Here is a 6820-nt window from a genome sequence, read left to right as displayed (position 1 = left end):
TTCCGTTGGGTAAGATCGAAAGCCGTCCAACGCCTTTTTAAACTTAATTGTTTTTAATTATTTCAAAAACAGCGAAAGCGCTTTGTTTAGTTCATTAGGAGATTTTAACATTAAGAAGAAAAGAGATTTTAAACTATTTTCGGACGCGTTTATAAGTTTAGAGTCTGGTTCGTGAGAACCTCTTTTGGTTAAGAAATCCAGGTTATAATACTTTTCAACTTAGTCAAGATACTATATTTCTTAAAAATAGGTTTACTACTCTAACGCAATGCGTGCCTTTTTATAAGTGACAATAAGAGGGTTTGATTAGGGAGTACAACTCGGTTCTGAATACGCGAAAGCGACAGTTCCTGTTAAATTAGTTCTTTTCAAAGTAGGAAACATTGCCCATAAGTAGTTCTATTAGCAAGTACTTGGATTATCAATTAATTACGTGAATTACATTCGACCCTGTCTTTATTAATTAAATCTATTTAAATACTTTACTTTTCATTGCACACTACAAAAACACTTATTTCGATTGCCTCTGATAAACACCATAACAACAGATAACGATAGATTGACACTTGGTCTCTGTGGTTCGATAATCTTTTATATTACTCTGACGCGTTCGTACACTTGCGAACACCGCATCAAGTTTTCCAACGCATCAAGTTTTTGGCGCCGTTGCCGAGGACCAATTTTGTCAAATTTCATTTTCCTGTTGTTATATCGTTTAGACTTAGGTTATTTCCCGCCGGTCAATGCGAAGAACTCGCAGCACCTGAAGTTTAAGCTTAGTAAACCCTCTGGCGGAACCTGAACGTTACGCTCGCGCACGTTTATTCTTTCAGAGAGCTGTGGCCGAAGATCAAAACCAAAGACCTCTTAAGGACTTCGCTCAACCATCTAATGAAGAACCTAGTTCTAGTATAGTAAACCCAATAATCCCAGCCAATAATTTTGAACTTAAACCATCCCTGTTGCAACTAGTGCAACAGAGACAATTCGCGGGCCTCGCTATCGAGAACCCAAACCAACATTTAAAAATATTTCTTCAATTAGCAGATACTTTTAAAACCAATGGAGCTTCTCCTGAGGCAATACGTTTAAGATTATTTCCTTTTTCCCTCAGAGATAAAGCTCTATCATGGTTAGATTCCCTTCCACCCAATTCCATTACGACTTGGGATAACCTTAGAAGAGTTTTTCTTGCTAGATATTTTCCCCCGAGTAAGACCGCCGTTCTTCGAAACCATATAACTAGATTTACCCAAAGCCAAGGAGAATCGATGTTCGAAGCTTGGGAGAGATACAAAGAGTTGTTACGAGCATGCCCACATCATGGCTTAGAAAATTGGTTAATTATTCAAACCTTCTATAATGGACTTCATTATAACACAAAGATGACCATCGACGCTGCCGCAGGCGGTGCTCTGATGAACAAACCTTATCCTGAAGCTAGTGCCCTCATCGAAGATATGGCTCAAAACCATCAATCATGGGGAGTCGAACGAGCGACAGTAGAGAAGAAAGAAGCCCAAGGAGGAGTGCATGAACTAAGCTCTATAGACATGATGCAAGCTAAAATGGATGCATTAGCCCTTAAAGTTGAGCATATGTGCATAAACCCGAATACTGTAGCCGCAGTTTCGTCGGATTGTGAGATATGTGGAACCCAAGGACACCAATCCGCAGAATGCAGTCTATTAAACGAAACCCACTCTGAGCAAGTGAACTACACCCAAGGGAACCCATACTCGAATACTTATAACCCTGGATGGAGGAATCACCCGAACTTCTCCTATAAAAACAATAACCCTATCCAAAATAATGCACCTCCGAGACCTAGTTATCAAGCCCCTAGATCAAATCAACCTATGCAACCTGTACCACCAAAGCCGAGCCTTGAGAAAATTATGGAAAATTTTATCACCGCTCAAACCCAACAAAACAAGGAGTTCATGAACCAAAACATTCATGTTAACGAATTGATTACTCAGTTAGGAACCAAGGTTGACCAAATAGTTACTCATACCAAGATGCTTGAAACCCAGATCTCTCAGGTAGCTTTAAACCAAGCCCCTCAGACTACACCTGGAGGACAATTCCCTGGACAACCTCAACAAAATCCGAGAGGACAAGCCAATGCCATTACCCTACGAAGTGGGAACGCTTATGATGAGCCACCAAACCCAAGATTAAGTGAACCCGAAACTTCTAAGGAATGTACCAAACCCCCGGACGAAGTAAAGGAACCAGAGGAATCTGAAAACCAGGAAGGTCGAGATAAAGGAGAAGAACCTAAAGATAAAATTTACGTACCGCCCCCGCCATATAAACCACCTATACCATATCCCCAAAGACTCAAACAAACCCAGATCAATAAATAGTATCAGAAATTTATTAAAGTTATAGAAAAACTTCATGTAGAAATCCCTTTCACAGAAGCCATCACCCAAATACCTTCTTATGCAAAGTTTCTGAAAGACATCCTTACCAACAAACGTAGACTTGACGATCCGAAGCCTTTGGAATGTAATGCTATTTCCGAGGACAAATTAGCAAAGAAAGATAAAGATCCTGGAAATTTCTCCATTCCTTGTCTTTTGGGTAATCATGTCATCGAAAAAGCTTTTCTAGACTTAGGAGCTAGTGTGAGCTTAATGCCTTTAGCAGTTTGTGAGAGGTTAAACTTAGGAGAATTACAACCCACTAAGATGTCACTTCAGTTAGCCGATAGATCTGTTAAATATCCGATAGGCATTTTAGAAGATGTTCCTGTTAGGATAGGTCAACTATTTATCCCTACTGATTTTGTCGTCATGGACATCAAAGAGGACAATGATATACCAATTCTTCTAGGTAGACCATTCTTATCGACTGCAGGAGCCATAATAGATGTCAAGAAAGGAAAGTTGACATTTGAGGTAGGTGACGAGAAAATAGAATTTATACTTTCGAAATTTCTTATGGCACCTGTGATGGGAGACTCGTGTTATGCCTTAGATATCATTGATGAATGTGTTAGAGAATTAGAACAAAAAGAAATAATTAAGTTACCATCAACCCCCATAAAGGAAGATGATGACTTTAAAGAACCTTACATCGATGATAACCTTTACGAATGTTTATCCCTTACTCCAGATCCTATGCCATGCCCTAAGAAACCAACCTTAGAACTTAAGGAACTGCCTAAGAACCTGAGATATGAGTTCCTCGATGAAAAGATGAACCGTCCAGTTATAGTCAGTGCTACCTTGAGCCAAGAGGAAACGAACCAACTTTTAGACGTTTTACGAAGATATCCCTCAGCCTTAGGATATAATATCTCTGACCTGAAAGGTATAAGCCCATCCGTATGCATGCATCGGATTTCGCTCGAAGAAGATTCAAAACCCTCTAGGGAACATCAGAGATGAATAAACCCTATAATGAGTGATGTTGTTAAGAAGGAAGTTCTTAAGTTGCTTGAGGCAGGTATAATCTACCAGATCTCTGATAGTAAGTGGGTGAGCCCTGTGCATGTAGTACCTAAAAAGGGAGGCATCACAGTCGTGCAAAACGATAAAGGCGAACATGTAGCAAAACGTTTAGAAGGAGGATGGCGGATGTGTATAGATTATAGAAAATTAAATAAAGCAACTAGGAAGGATCACTTCCCGTTACCGTTTATAGACCAGATGTTGGAACGTCTAGCCAGACACTCTTACTTTTGTTATTTAGATGGATACTCTGGATTCTTCCAAATACCTATTCACCCCGAAGATCAAGAAAAAACTACCTTTACATGCCCTTATGGAACTTTTGCCTACAGACGAATGCCTTTCGGCCTCTGTAATGCTCCAGCTACTTTCCAACGCTGCATGATGTCAATCTTTGCAGATTACCTAGATGGTATCATGGAAGTGTTTATGGACGATTTCTCGGTTTGCGGATTTGATTTCCACGATTGCCTTGCCAACCTTGAGAAAATCCTAGAGAGATGCGTGGAGGTAAACCTCGTGCTAAATTGGGAAAAATGTCATTTCATGGTAACCGAAGGAATAGTTTTAGGACATATAGTTTCCGAAAAAGGTATAGAGGTAGATAAAGCCAAAATAGAAGTTATAGAAAACCTAAAACCCCCAAAAACCATCAGAGAAGTCCGAAGCTTTCTTGGACACGCTGGATTCTACCGACGATTTATCAAGGACTTCTCCAAAATAACTAAACCGTTAACCGGACTTTTAATGGAAGATGCTGAATTCATTTTCGATGAAAAATGTAATGACGCATTTAATCTTTTAAAGCAAGCACTAATCTCAGCACCCATTATGAAACCGCCCGATTGGTCGGAACCTTTTGAGATAATGTGCGATGCTAGTGATTATGCAGTTGGAGCCGTTCTAGGACAAAGGAAAGATAAAAAATTACATGCCATTTATTATGCCAGTAGAACCCTAGATGCTGCCCAACTTAATTATGCAACAACTGAAAAAGAATTACTCGCTGTAGTTTTCGCTATAGACAAATTTAGATCTTATCTAGTAGGAGCAAAAATTATTGTTTACACCGATCATGCTGCCATTCATTACCTATTAAGTAAAAAAGATGCCAAGCCCAGGTTACTTCGATGGATTCTATTACTCCAAGAGTTTGATTTAGATATAAGAGATAAAAAAGGCATTGAAAATGTAGTAGTCGATCACCTTTCTAGGCTAGAACATCTAAAACCTGAACTCATACCCATAAATGATTATTTCGCCTATGATAGACTGATCGCTAGAGTAGAAACCATTGAAGATAATAACCTAGATCCTTATGAGCATTCCCAAAATTCCTTAGCAATAAATAACGTACCCTGGTATGCAGATTTCGTTAATTACCTAGCTGCTGATATAGTACCACCTGATCTTGACTACCACCGCAAGAAGAAATTCTTCCACGATGTGAGAAACTTCTATTGGGACGAACCGCTCCTCTTCAAAAGGGGTAAAGATGGCATTTTTCGCCGTTGCGTCCCAGAAGAAGAGGTAAATAGTATTATCGAGCATTGTCATTCTGCACCTTATGGTGGACATGCGAGCACCTCTAAGACATACGCCAAGATTCTTCAAGCTGGCCTATTCTAGCCTACCATGTGGCGTGATGTCTATGCTTTCATTGTCAAATGTGATAGATGCCAACGCACTGGAAACATTTCAAGACGTGATGAAATGCCCTTAAGAAACATTCAGGAAGTAGAACTCTTTGACGTATGGTGTAACACCCTTCTAAAATACCCCAATAATTATTTAATTACAACAAAATATGAATCAGAGTAGATATGCAATTTCAGGGTGTCACACTTGACACTTCACACCATTCACCAAAATAACCTGTCATGCTCATTTATTAGTCAAAATAAAACATTGCACAATTCGCAGCGGATAGAAACTAACAACATGCAAACCATGTAATACATTACATGTAAAATTGTTCAACAACCAAAAAGGAAAAATAAAGTAAAACATCCCGTCCCGATGTTACATATACCAGAGCATGACCCACTAAGGAACTACACTAGACTGCAAGCACTAGCGTCTACTCAATCACTGCTCGTTACCTGAAACATAGTTGTAAGGGTGAGTTCCTCAATCGATATAATAAGCATTATAAAATATCATGTAATGTTAAGTAAATTAACACATTCATCACCCTAATCATATCACACATTCAGCAACGGCAACATCAACTCATAATTATACTCAACACAAACACAAAACACACGTATAATATTGGAATACATCCATTCATATTATACGCCATACATACATTATGAAATGAGACTCCATGCATGCGGTACCGACTATTCGTGAACACATAGTTCAACCTCACCGATCAAACCCAGATACGGCTACCAAGCTCACTAGTCCCACTCATTTGAGACCTAGTGACTCACTCACTAATTCCTCACCATGGGAATTAGCTACCACCATAAAGGCCATGCTATGCACGCTAAATCACCTAGCATGCAAACATCAACAACAATCCACAATGGACATATGCTCACACTCTAAGCCATAAACAGTCCATCCACAATCGCATACATAATAGATATATTCACAGCATTATGCATACCATCATACATCATCAGCATATTTATCACAGAATCATATCATGTTATGCCAAATAATAAATCACAGTATTAGCACACTCTACTAATACCTGTACTGCCCAAAACAACGGGAAATGATCCCTACTATATCATACATCAGCTAAATTACATCATTCAGCTGAAACGACCAAAACTGCACAACAACAGCTCAAAAGAACTCAAACTTCTGCCCATACGCGTATGCCTCATGCCCATACGCGTATGGCACATTTCCTAGCCAAGCCCATACGCGTATGGCCTGTCTCATACGCGTATGCTACGCGTACCACTTCTCCCATACGCGTACCAACAGAGACAAAATTACGTTTAAAACATCATCTTCTTCATTCATACGCGTATGGCCTCACCCCATACGCGTACCACTCACAGGCTACGCGTAAGTACACGCGTATGGCGCGTATCAGCACCAGTCTCCTCCCCTCCAGGCCATCTCATACGCGTATTGCCTAGTGTCATACGCGTATGGCCACATCTCATACGCGTATTGCCTAGTGTCATACGCGTATGGCCAGAAACCAAAATTCCAGATCTGCTATGGGTTTTTCTCTGCTACGTGATCTCTCAAATCCAACCTCCCACAGTCCAATTTTTACACAACATTCGTTCATATTATCTAACACAGATCATACTCATTCAATTTCATAATTTCTAACCTTATTACATCTAATTCCTACGAATTTTCTTCAATTATAAACCCATATC

At 39.6% G+C, this 6820-nt stretch overlaps 1 non-coding gene across 1 annotated transcript; it reads right to left on the bottom strand.

The window, feature by feature from the left end:
• Positions 1-1223: 1223 nt before the first annotated feature.
• On the bottom strand, positions 1224-1330 carry LOC127089372 (small nucleolar RNA R71). The gene has a single exon (XR_007790980.1). It is a non-coding gene; the product is annotated as a small nucleolar RNA R71 (small nucleolar RNA).
• Positions 1331-6820: the final 5490 nt, after the last annotated feature.

The sequence above is a fragment of the Lathyrus oleraceus genome, chromosome 5 (assembly GCF_024323335.1).
Source record: "Lathyrus oleraceus cultivar Zhongwan6 chromosome 5, CAAS_Psat_ZW6_1.0, whole genome shotgun sequence".
Taxonomy (NCBI): Eukaryota; Viridiplantae; Streptophyta; class Magnoliopsida; order Fabales; family Fabaceae; genus Lathyrus; species Lathyrus oleraceus.
The sequence above is the reverse complement of the archived record's forward strand: the minus strand, read 5'-3'. Positions and strand labels throughout refer to the sequence as shown.